This window comes from Hemibagrus wyckioides, linkage group LG22 (assembly GCF_019097595.1).
Source record: "Hemibagrus wyckioides isolate EC202008001 linkage group LG22, SWU_Hwy_1.0, whole genome shotgun sequence".
Lineage (NCBI taxonomy): Eukaryota > Metazoa > Chordata > Actinopteri > Siluriformes > Bagridae > Hemibagrus > Hemibagrus wyckioides.
In genome coordinates this window covers 16,347,071-16,371,217 of record NC_080731.1, presented here as the reverse complement: position 1 = coordinate 16,371,217, position 24,147 = coordinate 16,347,071, and the positions used below count along the sequence as shown (strand labels likewise).

The window sequence follows — 24,147 nt, the reverse complement described above, 5'->3', positions numbered from 1 at the left end:
TAACTTTTGTTCACTGCTTTATTTGATGCATCAGCCAAATTGGCCTTGTCTCCTCTGCCTCATACACTCATCCACACCATTGTGATGCTTATACAAATGGAGATTCTTTTCTTTTCTTTTCTCTGAGCAAAGAACATGCAACAAGGAAATTGTCCAGAACGTAATGAAATTTCACCCTATTCAATATTTAGTGCACTGTTATGGGAGCCTTGTTATTTTGTAGCCATGTCTAAAAGCAAAGTGGATTTTTTGAAGTGTATAAATTCTGTGCCCTAGAGGATACAGAAGATCCCTGATACACTTTAGAATTTGGTTGTGAATAAGGGGCAAGGCACCAATTTATAACAAACAAAACAAGTTTCTCTAGGACTGTTTGGTTAGTGATCATTTATACTTAAGCGTTCCAACAAGAGCAGGTGTGGGGATACTCATCAATCCCTGGCTGACGGACCAACAGTTCTCTTGAGTCCATGGGGGACTTTGATGGACATACTAGGAGGAGTGGAATTGGGAGGAGCAGCCTCCCAAATCTGAACCGTTCAAGTGATGTTCAGTGTTCCTCTGTGTAAGTCACAGTGTGTCAATAGCAAACACCAAAGGTTAGCCAAAGCAAAGGACCAAAGTTCAATGAGAGATTTTGTGATTGCATCATCAAACTTGTGGCCACATGTTTTGGAAAGTAGTTCAAGAGAGGGCCAGAGCTGTGAGCTATGACCTTGGTGGTGAGTTGGTTTCATTGCACAGGACACTGGACTGATTTTCCTGGTGTGCCACCACTTGGAGGTGGTTCCAAAGTGGGAGATGTTTGAGTAAAAGACATATTTAACTCTAACATCCAAATGCCTTCTCCCATGTATTGAATAAGGTTGGGAACATTTTGCCTGAATGGATCTCACTCAAATCCCCAGTTGTAGAGGCAACTACAAGAAGTTGTGGCTGAAAGGCAGTTAGTGCCTTTCCTGGTGGTAACCTCGTGATGACCTGGTGGACACCACCGGTGAAGGAAGAAGAAAAAGGTCTTCCAAGCAATAATCATGTCAGGCTGTCCTAATGTACAAGAGAAAGAGCAAGAATGAATGGAGAATTAGCAATTGCAATAGCAAAGGTATGGGAGGAGTTTGGAAGGGGGATGGAAAAATGGTTTGAGGAAGGGAAGACAAGGATGGACATCCTCTGCTAAATGCAGGGAAGTGTTGTCCTGTGTAAGTTACTGGTTTATGATGGTGAAGCAGTTCTCTTGAGTACAGTCTGGGGTTGCGTTAGAGCCTTAGAGATGCTGCTTCATCATTTACATTTATCGCTTTTGGCAGACACCCTTATCCAGAGCTACCTACATTTATCTCATTTTTACAATTGAGCAACTGAGGGTTAAGGGCCTTGCCCAAGGGCCCAGCAGTGGCAGCTTGGTGGTGCTAGAATTTGAACTCACAACCTCTCAATCAGTAGTCCAGCACTTTACCCACCAAGCTACCACTTCCCCACTTCAGATCAAGATTAAGATCAAGCCAATTGAGGCTCAAGATCAGCCTCAGGTAGAACTGTGTAAAGCCAACCCACAAGATGGAGACACCAGGACAGACCCAGGATTCTCTGGAGAGATTATATCTCACAGCTGGCTTTGAGCATCCGACAAGAGGTGATGGACTCTGTGGCTGAGCATAGTAATGACTGGAATGACCTTCTCAGCCTGTTACTCCTGCAACCAAGGCAGAAAATAAAATGATAAATAATAAATAATCTTGTCAGGGTGTCGATTTAGAAAGAATGATGATGTGAATGATGTCACTTGCATAGTAGGTGTAGAAAACAAAATGTAAATGAGGTGTTGAGGTTTCCTTTTCTCAGTGTGGTATAAATGGGCTCTCATAACTCATATGCATCCCCTCTGAGTGTATAACTGCATCCTGCATACCTGCATATAAAGTGAACAGCTTTTGGGTCGTCCCAGTAACATTTGCTCTCCTGTTCTTTTAGAATGGCAATTATAATTCTGCCAGACTTCTTCTCAAATATGCGGCCATTTTTCTTCACACATTTGTGTGTCTGCCAAACGTCATGCACAACCTTTTTAAATCATATTCAGCTTATAGTAAAAACTCGAAATTCTTGCATATCAGAGAATTTACTATTAAAATTAGCCAAAATAATGGGAGTAGAGTACAAAAGTTCTTTAGCCACTTTGGCAGATTTAGGGGGAAATGGGAAACAGAAAGAAACATAGGAAGGTTGAGTGATACTGTCTACCTTTCCTTCTTCACAAATTGTACACAGTTACCCAAAATGGAAATTTCAGTGCATTAGTAGATAATAATCACATTCAGGTAAGAGCATTTATTCTGTTCTAACAGAATTGTAGCATACTATCACTGTTATGTTGTACTGTTCATTGGTTGAACAAATCAATGCATGTAAGGTTAGACGGTTTACAGGGCCACAATGTTGTTATGTAGTGGAATTTTAATAAAGTTTAATTAAGTAATAAAGTGATAAAGGTATTGCTTTAGAGAATAGCTGAGCAGAGCTCTGAACAACTCATCAGAATGTTGGGTAAAATCCTGGCACCATCAAGCTGTCACTGGACCTTATGCAAGGCCTTTAACCCTCATGTCCTCACCTTAATTCTAATAAAAGCTTGTGCTAAATGAGTAAACGTTGGAGTTTGCCAAAATATGACCTACTTTTCTTGTCCAAGAAAATGCCTTTGGGAAGGCCACTGCTGAAAGAGAACATAATTCACCAGCAGACACATTAAGGAAACAGTACAGAACGGAGAACCTCTTTCCTGAAGCTCTGAAGCTATTTAACTGAGTGAATTCAGTCGCTTCTCTAATAAATAAAGTGCATTTAATTGCAATACAAAATGCATTCTTAGTTTAAAATGTATTCAACTATGAACCATGTCTTCATGAAGCTCAATTAGTGCACATGGGCATTGTTATGCTGGAATAAGATTAGGTTTCTTAGCTCCACTGTAGAGATCTAAACTCCAGTATTACAATGTCCCTATGCACAAAGTGAGCTTCATGAAGACTGGTATAAAGGGCACAGAGCCCTTACCTTACTTGTTGCTGAATAGAGGTTATTCCTTATTAAAAGCAAAGGGGGATTAAATTCATAATGGAAATGTTCACCATGGGTGTGATACAGGTTTTATGCATAATTTTGGCTACATAGTGTATACAGCTTCTGGATACTATAGACTACTATCTGCTGAATTGTTAGAGCAACCCTGTAATAGGCAGCTAAGACTTGATAACATATCATAGAGCATACAGTCTAGCAGCTTTGTTTACGTTTGTGAAACTGTTTTTGATAAAGTGAGCGTGATTTCCATTACCAGAGCTGGTGTGGTGGTCCATCACCTAGTAGATTCAACCGTGAAAGTGACACATGTGCTGCAATCCATCTAACGGGGCCTAAAGGTCTGAAAATGTAAAAGGAAGACTATATCTTCCACTGTTACCTCATTCAGTGTCTTACCTGTCATAACTACAACTCAAAAACAACACATAAAAGACCTACCCACAAGGAATGTGGCTATCTGAAGTGTGTTGACATTTTTCCTCCTCTTTCTCCTGGGGAAGAAAATTCACCATGCTGCACACGTTTCTCTGATGTACAGACATTATCCACGCCACAATTCCCCTTTCTCTCTTTCAAGCTTTGCAATATATCTTCCAGTGGAAATGGTTCTGTATATCATAGACACATTTACACATTGCCTTTGTTTGCAGAAATTTATTAGATTTGAATTGGATTATCTGATATATTCCAATGTCCTTTTAGCATGGAGACTATGCATGGCAACCATGATTAATTGTTCTGTCTGCTGTTCCTCCTTTGCTGAAAAATGTTCATCGTATGAGCAAGGGGCAATGTGTTTCCTGTCCAAATAAGCTCTATTATTCTGTTCAGTTCCTATTTCTTTTTAGGTGCAATGGCGACAGCTGACGTGGAAGTGGAACCTGATGTGATCTTCTCCTGTTGTGCCTCATCCACCTTAAGGTCTGTAGTGTTGTGGATTTTGAGATGCTTTTACATTTACATTATTAACATTTGGTAGACGCCCTTATCCAGACCAACTTGTGTTTATCTCATTTATACAACTCAGCAATTGAGGGTTAAGGGTCTTCTCAGGGGCCCAGTGATGGCAGCTTGGTGGTCCTGGGATTCAAATTCAATATCTTCAGATCAGTAGTAACCACTTGAGCTACCACTTCCCCACTTTTCTGCTAAGCATGAGTGTTTTTTGCACCTTTCTGTGTAAATTCTAGAGACTGTTGTGTGAGAACCCCAAGAGGTCAGCAGTTTCTGAAATCCTCAAACCAGCCCATCTGGCACTAAGAATCATGCCACAGCCATACTTAGAGATTATTCTCCATTCTGATGTTTGATGTGAACATTAACTTGAAGCTCTTTCATGCTGCTGTGGCCACATGAACGACTTTAATGAATGATCCTAATAATGTTTTGTTTTACTGTACCACAGGCCTGGCTGAGACTTCAATCGGTTCTTCGTGAAGATCTAATTGAGGCATTTTAATTGCCACGCAGATGAAATGAACCAGTCTGACGGAGTGTTCAGTTCCTTAACTGTCCGCATGAAAGTTCTCAGTGACACAGATAAACACTGAGAGGACTTTTATCACTAGAGGGGGGGGGGAAGGAAACGCAGATGCTGCTGATGAATATGAAATGACTGCTGTATTTTAAGCACAGAGTTATAATGAATGCCTGGCTCTCCAAGTCAGGAATCTCTGCCATACACTTGTTCTCTGTGCTCCTGCAATGCAATCATAACTTGCAACAAAAAACTTTATTTTCTGGACGTCTCTGAGCAGTAGGATCCAATTATAGGTCAGAAATATCGTGGTGAATTCTACATTGTGATACATCAATGTCACCTATTAGGACGAAAAAAAAATGCAAGCCAGATATTTTTTTGTTGATTGCTGGAGAGCTAGAGCAGCAGATTACTGAAGAGCACTTAAGATAATCTCATTATTTTTTAATCATGCTGCTAATTAATTCTGCATGTGTCTTCAATAATTCACAGGCAATTTTTTTCCCCCTTCTGTAGTTTTCAGCAAGAGCAGCTATGAATAATTTATTCCGACAGCCTGATCACACTCTGATGGATGTGGGTTGCTATTTCCATAAAGTCCACGGGCCCTCTCTCTCTCTCTCTCTCTCTCTCTCTCTCTTTCTCTCTAGCATCAGCAGCACAGAAGGTGTGAAAAGACAGAGCTCACACTCTTGCATACTTCAAAGGGCTTTAGAAGCTTGCTCAGTTCAAAAGGATCCTAATGTTTACAACATCCAATTAGAAGTTAGTTTTCTTTCTCCTTGATCCTTCATATCCTTGATAACAAATTTTTCATTATCTTCGTCGCAGAAACGTTGACCTGCAGCTTGCGTGCCAAAATAGACCTGGATTTATGTTTAAGCTATCAATTCCTTAAACCCTGACTAGCCCCAACTGAAGAGAAGCAGCCTTTTAGCAGGATGCTGCCGCCACCATGCTTCACCGAAGATTTTATGCCTTAACTTGTTCTCATTAGACTGTAACACATTTTAACAATTTTATGTGTATATGTGAGAAAAGGCTTCTGTCTAGACATCCTACCCCAAAGCCCATATACACCAATCAGGCATAACATTATGACCTCTGACAGGTGAGGTGAATAAGACTGATGATCTCCTCATCATGACACCTGTTAGTGGGTGGGATATATTAGGCAGCAAGTGAACATTTTGTCCTCAAAGTTGATGTGTTAGAAGCAGGAAAAATGGGCAAGAGTAAGGATTTGAGTGAGTTTGATGAAGGGCCAAATTGTGATGGCTAGACCACTGGATCAGATCATCTCCAAAACTGCAGCTCTTGTTCCCAGTCTGCAGTGGTCAGTATCTATCAAAAGTATCCTGTAAGTATCCTTTAAATCCTGTAAGTTGTGAGGTGTGGCCCTTGGAGGCCCCACATTGCAACTTACAGGACCTAATGGATCTGCTGCCAACATCTTGGTGACAGATACCACAGAACACCTTCAGGGATCTTGTGGAGTCCATGGCTCAATGGGTCAGGACTGTTTTGGCAGCAAAAGGGGGATCAATACAAGATTAGGCAGGTGGTCATAATGTTATGCCTGATTGGTGTGATGTGTTGTATGGAGTGAACAGTACATGTCAGATATTTCTGCATCTCGTTTAATGTGGCAGCTTTCTTCTTGTCCTTTAAGCTTCACGTTTGGTGGAAATGTCCTGTTTTTGGTGATGTCATGGTGGCACCCCATTTTTTCCCACTTGTCCTTAATAACCTTCATGGTGCTCTATGGTACATCTAATGTTTTGGAAACATTGTTATACCCTTCTCCTAATCAATATCTTTCAACAAGTGTCCTACAGAAACAGTTGATCTTTATTTGGGGTTGATTAGAATAATTTCATTGATTACAGCTGTATGATAATTACATTTGGACAGGAGATTGAATGTGATTGGTTCATTCTGAGCACAGTCACAAGCCTCTATTAATAAAAAGTGTGTATACTTATGCAACCAGGTCATAGTAAGAATTTCTTTTCTTTTTTTCCCCACTAATATGTGGAAATGTATTGGTTGCTACCGAAGATCACATTAATAACAAATGAAACTACATGATTTTGAGGATAATATAATAGGTTCATTTTTTAAAATGACAATAATTATTTATTTATTTTTTTACATTTTTTAACAGGGGTGTGTAGACATTTTTTATCCACTGTATAAGCTTTGTGTAACATGCGAACATAGCATGTACTGTATATGTCTATCAGTGGTGCTTGGTAGGTCTACTGGAAAAAATTTATGTCACTTGGGAATTGTCCTCATGCATCAATTCCTTTCAGCAGCTTGCATTTACATAATGTTCATGTTTCCAGGGCACACACACACACACACACAAGCACACACAAGAAACCCACTCACAAAAACATAACTAAACTGTAAAATGAATAATGTTCTCATCTAATTATGTACCACACAGCAATTACAGATCTTTTATTTCATAATGAACAATAAACCTGAGGTCAGGAGGGTCAGTATCAGTGCATCACAATACATTAGCAGTGAAAACTTTACAAGATAAGCATAACAAAAAAAACAGTTCTAGCATGTTAAAGTCTAGTTATGCCCAAAAGTTTCATTCCGATTGTGGCACAGGAGCACTGCAGACATTTTGACAGCCAGTACCTCATTACAATGTGAACTAGGTTTATGTCTATTTTTCTGAAGTACACATGTAACTGCAGTCGACACCAGCTTGATGAAATTCTTGATGAAATAGACTTTCAGTGTGTGAGGAGATCAGATTTAGTTAGCAAGGTTTTAGACATCTTTATATAAATTGGTTGACTTTTTTATATTATTTATTTATTTATATTATTTTATTATTATTATTATTATTTTTTTTTTTTACAAGAGTGCTCATTAGACTTGCTCCTTAACTGCTATGATTTTTCAAGAAGGTAGCTAAGGCAAGATTAAAAAGCTATGTTAAGCTAAGTTATTTCAGGTTTAGTTCATTTTGTACATGTACTTTATTATTTATTTATTATTTGTTTTAATCAAAACCCAGTTTTACATCTTTGTTGCTGTTTAACACAACTCACCGGATGGGTTTTCCCAATCCACCAGATATTTATTATGTACTACTTATATTATTCTAAAATGTGAAGTATTTCTTGATAAAAACCAAACATTTTATTTTTTAGGAAATTACAGAAACAAAAGAGAGTGAGAGTGACTCTCATAGTTCTGGCACTTCTGTTGCATTTTTATATCCAACTCTATATGCAGAATCAGGCTCCATATTAAGATATTCAGCTTCATGTTGATGAAATCCAATAACTAGGGTTTCATAGATAGTTTCATTGAAGGCAACCAGGTCCAGTGTCTTCTGATCTCTCTTAATTACTTTCTCCTTGAAATAAGACATGTTTGTTTAAATTGCAATTGAATTAAATCCTCTGAGAAAATGTGCTCATTTGCATTAGATTAATTAAACATGTATGTCCAAACCTTGCTTATTCTTTGCTGCTGTAGCTATTTTTTGCTTTGTAATAATTGAGTGCCTTGAAATGATTTGCTTTAAGAACATTTTTCTATGTACTGAATTTCCTGTTTTTTTTTCATCTTAGTACTGCACAACCTTTCATTTCACAATTGCAAGTGGGTTACCTGCTACCTGCTACATCTTTCAGTATTAACTTTTCCCAGAAAACCTTAACAAGCAAGACAATACACAGCCACAAGATAGACCAGGAGAACCTTCTACGCAGACAACACATGACCTGTCCATTAACCCAAAATTTGCCAAAGGGGAAGTGAAATGGCTGTTGCCTGAAAATGCACTGGTCAGATGTATGGCAAATTTTGGGTTAATGGACAGGTCATGGTGACCAGTCCTCCTGGTTGTCTGCATTGACAGGTCATTGTACATATTTCATTTTTTTTATTTTTATCCACTTGAGGGTTAAGGGCCTTGCACAGGTGCCCAGCAATGGCAGCTTGGTGGACCTGGGATTCAAACACACAACCTTATAGACCTTAACCACTAAGCTACCACATCCCCCATTGTGACCAATTCTCCTAGTTGTTTGCCTAGAAGGTTCTGATCTATCTCCTGATTTAGCTTCTAGTTTGTGTACAAGTGATTGCAACCCTGTTGGAGGAAAGCTAGTTGGCTAGTGTCACTGTGATTGACAGCGGACAGATTATACTATCCCTCCCACCAAGAGATCATGGCCAGTGTTGCTTCCTTTGCTCCTGCAGCATCATTAGGATTTACTCTTGCGATCCCCCAATGATAAGGGAGGGTTTTACCATTGTTCAGGAAACTTCTGCACTGGCACATTGAAAATCTTTCAACATATCACCCATATGTCCCAAAGTATCTCTGTCTGCTCAGACAATTTTGCAATTTTCCTTCCTGTCTATGCTCAAGGCCTTGATCCCTGGTTCCCTGAATGAAGGAAACTTAACCACCTTGCATTTATCTCAGAGGTCAGCCAACTTACATCATAAAGGAGCCCTCGGACTCTAGACAACAGGAGATAGGAAATAGAGTCTAGTGGATTGGGAGGGGTTATGGTACTGAGGAGTGAAGCTGTGTCATAACATCCCTGGCCATTAAAGTGTTTCATACCCACTGTCCTGAGTGCCCTTTACCATGTCTGTGATGTATCATCAGCAAATTATGACCTTCATCAATCAACAGAAACTCATTTCCTAGCCAGATCCCCAGTCAGCTACCAAACTACAGACCTGTGGCCTGCTTTGTCACATGACCTCTATCTCCATACACTCGTTTCCAGTCACACTGATTCCTTTAAATAACCTGGACATAACTCCTGCTTTCTGACACTGCTGATCTGGAGCCTATACTAACACACCTTATAGATTTAGGTGTATTATTACCATTGATAAATGACCATAGTTTTATTTATGGTGAATGTTGCATCTACTTGGGTGGAGGTGTACATATTAAGACTTTGTTGAAGCTATGTGACTTGGTGCAACCATTAATCTTTTAGTACCACTTTCCATTTCTGTTCAAATTAGGCAATGAAAAACTTGTTTGCTGCTATAGCAACTTGCTGCTGGGCCTCAAATAAATAAAATATATGAAATGCCCTTAATGTTGCTGCTAAAGATTTATCAAGTAGGAATGGTTAGTCAGCAAGAAACCACTGGTTTCTGCTCAGTGGATCTCATGTTTCACTGGCTGATTTAAACAAATAGCTCTCCTATTATAGACCCCTGTTGTCATAATCCCTATAAACATGATGTGTGTGTGTGTGCGTGTGTGTGTGTGTGTGTATTGGTGAGAAGCAAAACACAAAGTCACTATTGATCATAATCACATTGCCTCATTATCTCAGATCGCATTAGAAATATTTGAAAAAGTCAGTCCATGAAAGATGTGTTCACTAAAATATTTTAAGCAAAGCAATGCTGAACAAAGGAATGATGATATATAGAATATTTGTGGAAGAATTTATTGAACTTGAAATTTTAAAGTAGTACTTTTCAGCTTGTAATCGTGCATGCTAACTCACAACCCCTCCATTGCCTTTTTCAACACCAAAGGTGAAGTTCCCATCTAGAAAAAAAAGGAAGGGAAAAAAGAAAAACAAAGATGTCATTGTAGCTGGAGGCTGAAGACCACACTAGTTGAATTCAACCATTATTATGCTTGTCTTAGAGGACAATGTGGTCTCACGTGGAACATTACGAGAACCCGGACTCTAAAACCTGTCTAGTTGTTACTACATTGATTGGGAAGTTTGTACATGAGCATTATAGGATTTGTAGGACTGGGTGCAGAGACAATGAAGCATACAGTATTTCTTATAGTCCTTGTATATCATAAACATGTCAAGAAAATATCCTGCCTCCAAAACAGCAACCCTTCAGCAGTGGTGAATCACTGTGTATGTGACATTTCATGTAATATAAAAAATAAATGAATCAGTAAATGAATATGACTAACTCATGACAAGCTTCATGAAACATAATAGCTCATGTACATACAATAAGAGGGCAAAAAGGACTTTCCACTGAGTGTGTTTCACAGCATGAGCAGCAGTTTGAAAAAATGCCCTACCCTCGCTGGCTGGTAGTTGCTGGTGGGTGGGAATTGGCAAATGACCAAAGGGAGGAGAAAAATGTGGGGAAAAAACTGCCTATCATCCTGACACTTGCTGATCTAATCAATCAACAGGTCTGTGGCTAATCACCACTATTGTGTTGAGATGTTGCTCATAGCTAAACTACTACGTTCTACATTACTTGGATTACTACAATGCACTGGGGCTGGAGCTGCTGTTCCATATACCTTGCTGTCTGAGGACTAGCAGATCCAGTCTGATTCTCCCATGTGCTTCTCAACTGCAAAAGATGCTTAGATTATTTCATGAAGCTTTTTCTCAGGAACGAGGTCCTGGGAAAGACACCCAATTAGAAGGAGGTGGACACCCCATAGCTGGCCAGGGCCAGTGTTGGTCAACAGAGGCACAGAAGCCGAGTGGATCATTGTTTTCACCTACAGGTGGCCCAGATGCTGAGCCTCTACCCTGACATGCAACTATAAAGTAGTGTCCAAGTCTACCTACACCATTCTACATGCAGTAATCATCCCCTCCTGATCTCATGGCATGGGTTATCGAGGTGATTCTTGCTGTCCCATGTAGTTTGGAGTGGTGAAATGGAATGCTAGTGATGTATGTTGTTACATGAACAGCACCATTACTTTACTCATTATTCACTTTTACTGCATTGTTCCCTGTTATTCAGAACTAGTACCAAGGGGGAACTGACCGGGATGGGATTTATATCAAATACTATGTCGTATGATCACGTTGTGACATTGTTTAAGACCGTAATATGTTTTTATATGTGCACAAAAAGGCTCCTGGCAGCTATCTAGTAAAAGCTTCACAGTGAAATGCACAACGAAATGATTTTAATAAAATGTTTCATAATTACTTTGTTACTTTCCCTCATCCAAACTGAAAGCATAGTGCTACATCATCCAAGTGCATAGAATCAATTCATTTTAATTTCGTTTTATTTGTCTAGCACCTTTAACACAAAACATTGTCATAACAACTGCTTTCCAGATATCCACATTTAGGTCAAGTTACCAGCCGAGCAAGCCACAGGCGACAACGGTGAGGCAAAAAAGCCCCCTGAGATGGCATGAGTCAGAAACTTGAGCAGAATCACACTCAAAAGAACAACAATCCTGAAGGTCACATGACAGTGAGATTTTGATCAATCAAATGATGAAAAGAAAAAAAAGCATATTCTGAATAAGAGTCTTGAGATGAATCTGCATTATATGAGCACACTGGGAATAGAAGTCTACCCACAAAAAATAATTATAGACTTGAAATTTAAGATTTCCAGGAAGCATTGTTAAAAAGAAAACCTAGACAAATCTCTGTGACCTTCATCTGTTAAATAGATGGCCTAAGCAAAGTATTATGATAGCTTTTCTATTTCCATCCAGAGGGCTGGGAGAGATTTCCAAAAGGATGGAAGAGGAGATAGAGTGTCACATATTTTTTTGTTTGACCTGGCAGAGCAATGGCATTCTCTATTTATGATCACAGGAGATGATATCCATACACCTATCAGTAAAAAGATGGATGCATTGATGGATGTGATCAATGGCTAGGATTAATGTGATTAAACTGATGAATTATTAAAACAGTGAATTTCACATTCCTTTGCCTTTTAAAGTGTGTTATCTCCAGCCATAGCATTCCTATTATACCAAAGGCTTGTTTTTGCTTATGCAACCTGTATGCCTAAGCCTGGATCATGCTGACTGATGATGTAAGCAGAAAATAGATGGTATCATTTTCTTTAAATCACAGGTCTTTGTTCCAAGGATCTTCATTATACACATTACAAAAACTGCTATAGAATTCAGCCAAGAGGTTATTAGGACATTTTCATTTAGACAATTCTGTCTAAATGAACATAACTGTAAAATAACAGGCCAGTGTAATTACACTCTCTGGATTAGATGTCTCCTGAAAACCTTTGATCAATGTGGGCTGAAAGAATATATTCCAGATTTTGTCTTTATTAGATTCAGTGACCTTGCTGTTAGATTCTTCTGTACTCTGAGTGCAATGACTCTGTTGTAACTGCTTTATAGTGTTTTTCTAAGCCTAAGGTGCTGTATGGATTGGCTTCCTGAGACAGCCATGAAATGACTTTGCTCCATGTACTTGCTTAAAGGAATCATAGTTTGAGGTTGAGATTATCTTATTTGTTGGTATTATTGAGCCAGGGTACCTATGAATTTCTTTTAATGCATCTTGTATGTTTGGAGTAGCTCTCATGACTCATTAAATTTAAGAACAAATCTTTCCAAACAGCCATGCCAGGAAAGCCTTGGAGTTTAGCCATATCTGTGTTTAGTGACATTTTCCTAATCGCTTTAGTCTTAGACATTTGTCTATGTGAATACTGGAACTGCTTTTACATATTGTAACAGTTTGTGATGAGTCACTGTGTTGGTGAAGACATCTTTTTATCTTTAAATATGTATTTTTCCCTGACTTATTTATTTTTATAGATTTATTTTTAGTTACATTCCCTTGTCAGTCTCTTTCACTTCCTTTGCATGGAACAACAAACATTCCTGTTTACTGACTTCAGATTCTATGAAATTAAGAGTTTATTCTGGTGTGCGTTGGGACTCTGGGGAGCATTTGCACCTGCAATGACAATCTCACATCTACTATACACTCAGAGGCAACTTTATTAGCTAAACAAACCCAGTAGCTACTCTCGATATCCATTTTATCAGGTAAACCTATCATATCAGGGATACATTTACTGATTCGTTGATGTACACATTGGAAAGTACCATCAGTGGAAAGGAAAGACCACAACTCTGAGCAGATGTTATCAGTACACTGACATGGCAGTGTGTGTGTGTGAGATGCTGATAGGAGTGGATCAGTTGGCATTAGAGTTTGGAGTCAGTTGTGCTACGATGGAGGTAGAGATGGACCATCAAACTGTACAGTGGGCTACAGTTCATGTTTGGTAGGTGAACTAATAAATCAAGTGTAGATGCAAGGATCGTGTAGCTAATGAAGTGGCTTTCAAGTGGTCAGACATCATGTTATATTTAGTCAGTGAGAAGAAATGCATAATTACTTTCACATAGTGAGTGACTCTGAGGCCCAGACTCCATGGCTGGGCCTCAACCTACTACTAGGGCCTCAACCTACTACTGCTGGTGGTAATATTAGATATGAATTAATATGAAAATCGTATTTCTATCTATATTAGAAAAAGGAATGATAGATTTAATATTCCATATCATTCATGTTCATTACAAGCATAACTGTATCACATATGCAGAGTGTTAATCTGCGTAACTCATGAACAACTGTCACTGATAGGCTGAGTGAATCCACAGTCTGGGCTAGAAAGAAATCAGCCTCAGTTTTACTTCATACCATTCTGTGTATATTCTTTGATTTATCATGACTGCTTGCAAGTCCTTCCACAAAAATCCAAAATAATCTGCCTTAAGGCATTTGTTAACAGCAAATAATCTGATTTAGATGCTTGAGAAATGACCCCTTACTTATACTGATGTCTTGTTATTGCTGAAACACAAGCTATGCTTAGCGTTGCTGCTTCGTTTATTTCAACTTGGGTCTTTTAACACGAGATTCAAGGATTGTAATTAAACACAGTCCTTACATCAGATGGATTTCAACTTTTTGGACTTTTTGTCCTCACTCCTTAACATCTTTGCGCTTGTAGGACCTGACAGACGTGATGAATTGTGGGAAACGTGCCAAAAAAAAAGGCGAGTGAAGTGTTACGTGTACACTGCTGTGTTGTGCCTCTTTAAAAGCTGTAGGCAGTGCTGTGGGGCTGCAGAGCGGGCTGAGGACACACACACACACACACACACACACAGAAACACTTGTCATACCATCCATATGAGGACCTTCTAATGACAATTATTAATATAACTAATTAATGCTGTATCAGCACCTAAATCGATCCCCAAGCTTACTCTCAGACGAGAACTTGTTCTTCTCTCAATATAAAAGAATTTTCATGTAAAACTAACAAAAAAAATAGCCTTGTGAGGACCAGCCAAATTCCTGTCAGCTGCTCAGATATACATATCCTTGTGGGGACATTTGGTCCCCATTAGGATATCAAAACAGACACACACACACAGGCAGAGAGAGAGAGAGAGAGAGAGAGAGAGAGAGATATTATAAGGACAGACAGGTCCTCACACAGCAGCAGTGTGTCTGTCTTCTCACGAGGACGTTTCACCAGGACCCGATTTTAATGCAGCTGTGAAACCGGGGACCGCAAACACACACACACACACACACACACCCGCGCGCGCGCTCTCGGTCGCTCGCTCTCTGCGGCAGTAATCATCGGAGATAACGGGTTTGTAGGCGTGCACTTGAGCGTGTTCCGGAGCTGACGGCAGAATCGCGACATTGTTTTGTCCTCGTTGTTGACTCAAAGCGATCGGGACTGAAAGAGAAAACCGCAAAACCGAGAGAGAAACAGCGCGCGCGCAGGAAAGCAGTCTCGGCACGAGTTGAACGAAGCAGCGCCTTTTTTTTTTTCTTTTCTTTTTTTTTTTTGCAGCACGAGCCCTGACTTCAGGTAAATCAGTGCAAACACGCGTATTAAATCCAACACTAATGCAAGTGTGCTTGATGATTTCACACACACATTTCAACCAATTCTATCATTTATTAATGTAAAAGACTAACTTATCAATTACTGATCATAATTCTGTTGATTTCATGCTGTCATTTGTTTGCACGCTGTCAATTTCGGGACAGATTAAGACTGTTAGTGAGTTATACTATACTATACTATACTATACTATACTATACTATACTATAGTGCAGTGATGCTTCTCTGTGGTTCAATGCCATTTTTTTTTTTTTTGCAGTGCAGGGCTTTCACACACATTTTGTACCTTTGCTTCTCATTTTGAATCATCTCTGAGAAACTCATGAAGCATATCATGAGTAAGAATGAGCCAAAATAAATCAAACCTGTAGTGCAAAAATATATATGCGTAACTCATCCGTGTGAAAAAGAATCAAGAGATTCTAAATGACTTTAGAGTAGTCAAAAAGTCCTGAGAGTTTTTTTTTTCTTTTTTCGCATACTTGTACCCACATCTTTCTGTGTCATTTGTGAACGAGAAACTCTAATGTGGACCTGTGGGAAACGAGTCAGATTTGTTTTCACAGAAGTGATTTCTAATTTCTGGAATCTGTGTATTCACAGCAAAACCTGAAGTGTTGGGTTAACGCTCAGCTTTGAGTCGAGTTTCTGTTGCTGCAATTCGAGCTGGAGGCAAATTAAAACTGTAGGTTTCCTTTTTCAGCATGCTTGGATTTGCACTGTGTGTGTGTGTAAAATGCGGTGCAGTTTAAAAAATGTTCTTACGGCTGTTTTCAGCTCATATTTAATGAACTCCTTTAGCGATTAATCTATTGTGTTGCAGTCTACGTGAATGAACACTGCTTTTTTATTAATGCAGGATTTTCTGTCATCCCAAAACAATTGCAGAAAATTTAGGAAGGCATGTGCTTCCTGAAGACAGTGCTAGCATCGGGATTAAAAGAAAGACAGAGAGATGGTCAGTTCATGGTTGGAGACTGCTGATTCTTAGTTGCTCGGCTGAAATTTGACCTGTCATAACTTTTGTTCTAGAATTTTCCTCATCCTTTCCTGGATGTTATTTTGATTTCGATATTCAGAAGTCTGTTTTTTGCCTTTATATCTCTCTGTATTTTTCTCTGTGGGTGTGTTAAATCACATCGCTGTAATATAATTATACACTGTTAATGCTTTACTCACAGTCTGGTAATGAAGGCGCTGATGCGTGTTCACACTCACGTTCTTTCTCTCGCGTCGTAAATGCATGCCAGGTCACGATTTCTACAGAGACACTTTGAAAGGCTAAAATCTTTCCGACCCTGTAATGCAGTGCTGTGTAGAGACTTAAACATCGCTACATAACTCAGGGTGACTCGCTAAATTCAGTAAGTAGGCCAGTAAGAAAAACACGACATGTACTGGGTGAATACTTTCACGACAAAATGCTGTTTGAGATTTTGTTTGTCCTGCTATTCTGACAGTTTTGTCTGCTCCTTCCCCATTGAGCATTGTGGAGGACATTTTTGCATTTACGATAAAGTGAATGCTGACAGATACCCAGACTCAGCTTTAATGTCAAGTGGAAACTTCCACGTTGTAGCTTGTATCTGTCAGTATTCATTTTCTCAGTGTTCTTTTTTTGGTTTTGCACTTCAATCTGTGTTAAAGTCTACAAACTGTTATGTGTGAAATTCTCAGGTTCTCAGGAGCTTCTGAAACTCTGTCGCCAACAACCGTACCACAATGAAAAAGTCACAGAGCTAGAACAGTCATAGATAGCACTTTGTCTTCATCTGGATGTTTGACGTGAACATAAACTGAAGCTTGTGGCCTGTAGCTGTGTGACTTGATGCATTGCACCGCCGCAACATGAGATGCCGATTAGATAACGACATGTGCACCTAATATAGTGGCCAGAGCGTATATGTACTGTATATACTTATACATTTATAAAAACCGGCATCTCCAGGAGTGACATTTTAATTATTGAAGTTGCATCATTTTATTATTGAGGGCATAATTAAGATAATATATTATACAATATAAATACTGTATATTATTTACTACCTTTTTTTTTTCTTTGGAAGTGTAGTCACTCTCTCTGTTCCCAAAGCATGGGGCTAAGTTAGAGCTTCCACTTGGCTTATCAGCTAGTTAATATCTTTAGAATTTGTCTGCCCTTGATTTTTTTTTAAATTGGCAATGCAACAGTCTTAGCAGCGATCATATATGTTATATAGTCTTAAGAATTTAATTGCACAACAAGGACAGATAACACAGTCCTTTATAACATGAGTAAACTCAATCAATATAAAAATCCAAGCAGCTAAAAAAAACCAGCCCTGCAGTTTGAGTAGGGCCTTGATATGTCGTAGGACTACAAAGTCTGTCTTGGCTGTAAAAGTTAAACAGACCGTAATGTTTCCTCTTGAATAAGTATCACCGAGTGGCACAAATCGAATCTGACAGCATTCTGCAAACCTGAAGATGACTTAGTAGCTGAAGCTTTTGGAAATGCCAATGATTTAGTCACTAATTGGCGTTTTTTCCTCATCCGCCCGTAGCAGGCCTGCGGGATGGTGGTCAGTTTGGTCAGGCTGAGTTTACAGCTCACTGAACAGACTGATGGATCTCATCTGTTCCTTTTCATGGCAGAGGGCTTTTCATTTCATCATTTAGCCAAGAAAAATGAAGCTTTTTATTTAATAATACATTACTCAGAAAAGTATACGGTACAATATCCAATGACAAAGGATTGTGTTATTTTTATACCCGTATCGAAATCTAATACGAAATACTCCTTTCTTTCTTTTTTTTAAATTGCTGTGATGCTATGATGTTTGTGTGCTCCTGATACAGGATGTAACACAACGTATGTGGGTGTTAACAAACTGCCAACAAAACCATACAGTTACTAAAATAAAAAACCCTCAGGATGGAGAGATCTCAGTAACAAGTAACAAGTAAAATACTCTCATAGTCTAATTATAATGATTTGGAACTTTATAAAACTTTTCAAGATTGTTTTGTTAAAAATGAATAAAGGCAAAATAAACAGATTTCACAATGCACGTCAAAAGGGTCTGTGCCATAAATGATCATGATATCAGTGTCATATCTCCTAGCCCTATGGAATCTATCCAGAATTCATCTTCACTCCAACCACGGTGTTACTCTGTGAACAGCTAATCCCTGTGATATCAACTCACGTGGTACGGTCCTGCATGTTCCACCGCACACTGGAGTTCTATTCCAAGTCTGTAAGATAAGATTAATCAGGACTGGTTGGGTTTCTGTACATAGAGTGCCGTGAATCTGTTTTTAGCTGCTGGTGAATAGTGCGATGGGAAAGAGGATGGTTAGGTGTATCCTGATGAGCAAACAATTTAGTGTAAAATAATATTATAACATTTAAAACCTAGAAGGCTAGGTAAAAAAGAGACATTTTTATGAACAACCTCGAATTTTAAAGAATCCCTGATTGTCTACTTTCACTAGGCATTAACCACTATTCATACAAACCCCAAGATAGGCAGAAATTCCATTTCCTGGTCTGTGGTAATAAGAGATCTGTGTTAATAAGAGTTCTGTGGTAATGTCGCTCTGGATAAGAAATGTAAATGAAATGTCAAAATGCCAGAAATGTAAATGTAAGAGTTAAAGCTTATTCAGCAAAGTCGACGCTTAGAAAAAATCTGAAAGGAGCTTGAATTTCTGGGAATGGACAGGTCCTGGACGACAGGGTGGCTTAGTCGGTAGCATATTTGCCTTGCACCTCCAGGGTTAGGGGTTTGATTCCGGCAAGTTCTCTCTGTGATTCAGGGGTTTCCTCTGGGCACTCTGGTTTTCTCCCTAGTCTCTTGTCATCTCTAAATTGTGTGAGTGTGTGATTGTGAAGGTTGGCACCCCATCCAAGATAGGCAGAAATTCAATTTCCTGGTCTGTGGTAATAAGAGTTAAAGCTTATTCAGCAGAGTGAACACTGAAAAGAGCTTGAATTTCTGGGAATGGAAATGTCCTGGGGGACAGGGTGGTTTAGTCAGTAGCATATTTGCCTTGCACCTCCTGGGTTAGGGGTTTGAGTCCGGCAAGTTCAAGAGGGGTCTCCTCTGGGCACTCTGGTTTTCTCCCTAGTCTCTTGTCATCTCAAAATTGTGTGATTGTGAAGGTTGGCCTCTCATCTGAAGTCTCCCTTGAGTTCCCTTGGATAGACTCCAGGTTCTCTGCAACCCTGTGTAATAGATGGCTGGATGTCCGGATTATTTTATAGAAAGCGTGATATTGTTTCTATTCAATTCTGTGTATATTCATGTAAGCAGAATTTTTTTTTTTGCTATGGAGAGTATCTCTGTTTTTCACGTCAGAAATATGAACATTTTCATAACCTCAAGCATGCTGCGCTGTTTAAGGCTTTGAGCAGTGCTACCGCATTTCACATCAGGACTCTTGTGATACAAATATTTGCCAAGTGCTCAGCAGTGGGTGTGTCAGAGCCCCAGAGCTCTGTGCTATTAAGGACAGTGTGACCAAGGCTCAATACAGAGTGGTGATGGAAAATCTATTCTTTATTGAACACGAGATCGAACGCAGCCCAGCAGGCGATACACAAGGGTCATCACATCATGAGGCATTCAATCAGTGAAACAAGATTGTGAGGATAATCATGCTGCTTTTTCTTTTGCCTCTGTAGCGATTTTATGATTTATTGTTGACTGGCTGCTTTAGTCAGTGTCCTTAAGTGAATGATTTGTAGTAGTGTATAGTAGTGGGTCTAACTTATTGTTTTATGCTACCTTTTATAATGTTATTATTATTAAGAATAAGGAAATATTATATTCTAGATTATTTTAACTTTATAATCATTTTTTGTTCAGGATTTAAACTTAACATGTAGAAATGTAGGTTAAAAAAAATTTATCGATTTGTATAAAAATATCTTTTCATGTTTGGCTGCTTTCACACCTGACTTTTTTTTTTTCCTCCACCGCCAACGCACATTTGAGAAGCATGTGCAAGGTAGTATGAATACGATTGCATGTATAAAAAGAAGTGCCTGCAGGTTATTTTTGGTCTCGCTGTGAGACCCAGGACTTTTTAACCTCCTGACCAATCAGGTTGCTAGCTGGGGGCAAGGAAACAAGCAAGCAATAAACAAACAAACAAACAAACAAACAAGAACTGCCAGTAAAAATAAAACAGTCTTGTTGTGAGCAAATATATGGAGAATTTAGGAGAAAAAAGAACTATTTTGGGGCCAATGTAAATAATAATATAAATGAATAAATAATAGTAATATATAAATAATAATATAAATTATATTATATTATTTATTTATTTATCTTCATTTCATCCTTGTTACATGGTGATTATACATTTTTATCTAGCTAGTTAGCCAATACTAGCTAGGACTAATAAGAACGTCTGTGGATTTGTTGTGACGTGTCCCTTGTTGGAAAAAAAGATTCAGTATGTCTGCTTTACATAACGTATCGTTAGTGTGCTTTTTTGTTTTTTACTAAACAGACATGTCATAAAAACATCTCGGGCTTTAACACTGAATAGTTTTGGAACTACATGAATGAGAGAGAGAGAGAGAGAGAGAGAGAGAGAGAAGGATCAAAGGTAGCCAGACAAGCTGCTGACATTTTCAAATCTATTTCAATTTCTAAATGGATTTCAGTGGTGTTATAACCCACAATATTGCATGCATTTGTCAAAATATAGCTCGACGGGGTTCAAACAAAGCTAGATTTTCTTCTCTGATCCTCCACATCTGCACATTAACCACCAAATGACCCAAAACATCAAAAGCTCATGGAACAACAGCAAGGAAAATGTCTCCATGCTAAGAGAGCTGATCTGCATGTAATATGTATGGAAATGAAAAATGACTTGGCTATAATAGAAAGAAACTCACTGCTTATACACAAATGTGTAACCGTTAGAACGTGAGAACTTGGTAACATGAAATGTTTTTCTGTCTTTGTTTTTTTTTTAATTATATCTGTTGTAGCATGTGTGATAACAGGAACAAACATTTTTTAACATTAATTCTGACTGTAAACTAACAATTAAGGTCCTATGGAAATAATCTTGAGGTTTTTTTAAAAATAATTTTTAAAGAAACTTATCTACACTTCAGGGTCTTAGCTAAGATCCATGTTTATTTTTTGCTCGCTATTTAATTCACACAAAATTAAAATCTTGTTTTTCTTCAGTTAAATTAAACAATGCCAATGTTTGGTAACCCAACTTAGATTTGTGTAACAAAGCGTTCTTTCAAATTGTCATTGTTCTTTCAAATTTGTTCGATAAAAGAAAATACAGTTTTTAGAAGCCACACTAGCTGCCTTTATTTATGTTGCCTTCGAACAAATAAAGCAAAGTATGAAAGCAAGTTCTTGTATATTTCCTGGAAGCCAGTCAGTTTTACAGGGTTTTTTTTGTGTTCTGTAGCTGAGTAAGTGTCTCTGCTGGCTCTCAAGTTTTGACCGATGCTGAGTGTGGGCAGTATCACTGCACCTTGCTGATTGATGCTCGTGGCTGAAGGGTTCTCTAGGGGCAGCCCACATAGAGCCTTAATGGAGGCTGGGGATTTGTGGCTGTGAGGGTGAAGGATGTAGCCTCGTCGTGAGCCATGGCCTGTGGGAAAGGGCAAAGAAAGTGACTTGAGAGAACCACAAACAAGGTCTTATTAAAGACAACAGACAAGGAGGCTTTTTAGGGAATGATTATCATCAAGATGGATTTCCTGTTGGACCAATGAAGCAGTAAAGCCTGTGATCTGTTTTCTGGCAGTAATGGAGACGTAATAGTTAAAAGCAAGTTAAATTTAGTTAACTTTTTTAACTTTAGTTAAAAGTAATAGTTAAATGTCGATATCATTACATTATCAGGCAGGTTGTTTGGCCACCTCAAAGACATCAACAAAGACATCGTCAACATACAGGATTACTTTAAAAGCCGAGAAAAATGCTATATATACCCACATAAAAGGGCTTTTTTTTCACACCACGCTTAACCCCAGGTTACAGTTATTCCGATTCAAAGCTTTTGTGGTATTAACCCCGCATAATGGGACCAAACGTGGTGTTTGAATGTAATGGTTAGTTGCTAAGCAACAGACACCCAATCAGAAACTGAGCATGGCACTTTGTACATTCATAGAAAAACCTGCAACAGTAGTCGTGGGGAAAATTTAAAAGCAATGTCAAATAATGACAGAAAACGCATCAGTTCGAGTGAAAATTACCTTTTTTTTAATTACACTTATTTACAGTATTTTATTACAGTTAGTTATTGCTATTGCTGTTCAGGAAAACTAGGTGGCACAGTCAGGGATAACCGAGTATTTAATTATTTAGAACTAAGCTGTATTTGTTAATAAACTACAAACGGAACAGAATAACAGACCCCTTTTCTTTGATTTCAGTTTTAGACTTTATTCTTAAAGATATTCTAAAAGCCTATTTTTCTCGCTGCTGTGATTAACCTCGGTCGCACTCATGGTTGTTGACACAATTTTGCAAATATGCAAATTAGCAAATATGCAAATAAGAAGAAGGTTAACCAGTGTTTCAGGGTTTAGGAAATGTACAGTGTGAAACGTTCGATTCTGAATAACCAGGTTGAGACATGATATCCTAGGATTCCATTCACCCAGGGGTAACTATTTCAAGTGTAAAAAGCCCTATAGAAAAAAGGATTTAGCTCTTGATTAGCTCTAGATTCACCAAGTAAAAGAAAAAAAACTGTCAACAAGTTCAAACAACATTGATTTAAAGTTCTTGAATGGCTTGGAGTCCAAAGGAGTGTAATTGGTATCGCTCTGCTGGTTGGGATGAATGACATTACTCTTTGCCCAGTCAATGAGAATGTAGATGAGAGTGAGAAACCATGCAGTGGTTTGAAAAGCCGTCCTGGCAGAGTTTCCTCACCAGTCTTCGAGGTTTTGTCATGCTTTAATCCCTGCTTTGCCTGCTTGGTAGCTGGCATATGATAGGTTAGAGCTATAATAGCTAGTGTGTGGAAACTGGTAGGAAATTTTCATATTGTTATCATATGAACCATATTCACTATTCATGAAAATTGATTAAGAAAAAAGGAGGAAAATAGTTCTATTTAAAAACATGTGGAAACATTATTGACAATTTATTCTAATTAGAAATTACTTTCAGCCTCCAGCAACTCCAGGAAGTTGTTTCCTCCAGCAACTCCAGGAAGTTCCTTTGATCTTGTGTATTTCATCGCAAAGGAAACTTGAAAACTGCACACATCAGTCCTGACTATAAAGAAGTCTCAGTATAGCTGCAAGAGCATCAATCAGCGGGGTCAAGCATCATAAGTGGAGCAGCAAACGAACTTTGAGCCATGTTGTATGTTGTACAATTGATTCACATCGTGAATTGACATCATGGTGACTAAATGTGACTGGAATCTGATCTTAACTAGGGAGGATGACTAGGTCAAAGTTTGGTACCTGTCAAAATGCACCAAATCTTAAATGCTGACTTCCTGTTAATGAATATAATGGATCATGATGTTTGTCTGTCCCATATAAAGAAGATTCTCATACATTTAGATGAAAATAATGGTAAATATCACAGTGGGTTGCAGTGGAGGCCCTGAAACATGAGCCCTGAGCCCTAAGACTTGAAGTTTTTGAGCATGCCAAGCATCTCAAAAATGCAAAAATGTCTGGAAAAAAAATCCTAAGCAATGCAGTCCTGTCTGAAAAGAAAAAAAAAAGGAATTTGAAATGTGCTGCATGAACAAAGTGTTCAATAGAAACTGGACCTAATTACACATCATTATGCATTATTAGAAAAAGGTCACAGTCTTGTCTAAAAATTGGATTGATTAACTGATTGTTGTCATATTTGTTTTGGTTTTGTCTCACTAGTGGCCTTTTTGCCTCA

The 24,147-nt window shown here is 38.6% G+C and overlaps 1 protein-coding gene across 2 annotated transcripts in view; it reads left to right on the top strand.

Moving 5' to 3' along the window:
- The first annotated feature begins 14,532 nt into the window (after window positions 1–14,532).
- The window catches only part of wscd2 (WSC domain containing 2), a 65,221-nt gene continuing 55,606 nt past the window's right edge, over window positions 14,533–24,147 (top strand). The window contains exon 1 of one of the 2 annotated variants that reach the window (XM_058375308.1): window positions 14,533–15,214. The gene's annotated coding sequence lies outside the window, so the exon portion shown is untranslated. Of the gene's footprint in view, window positions 15,215–19,778; window positions 19,881–24,147 lie in introns of those variants that run through there. The other variant, XM_058375310.1, reaches the window with a different exon arrangement.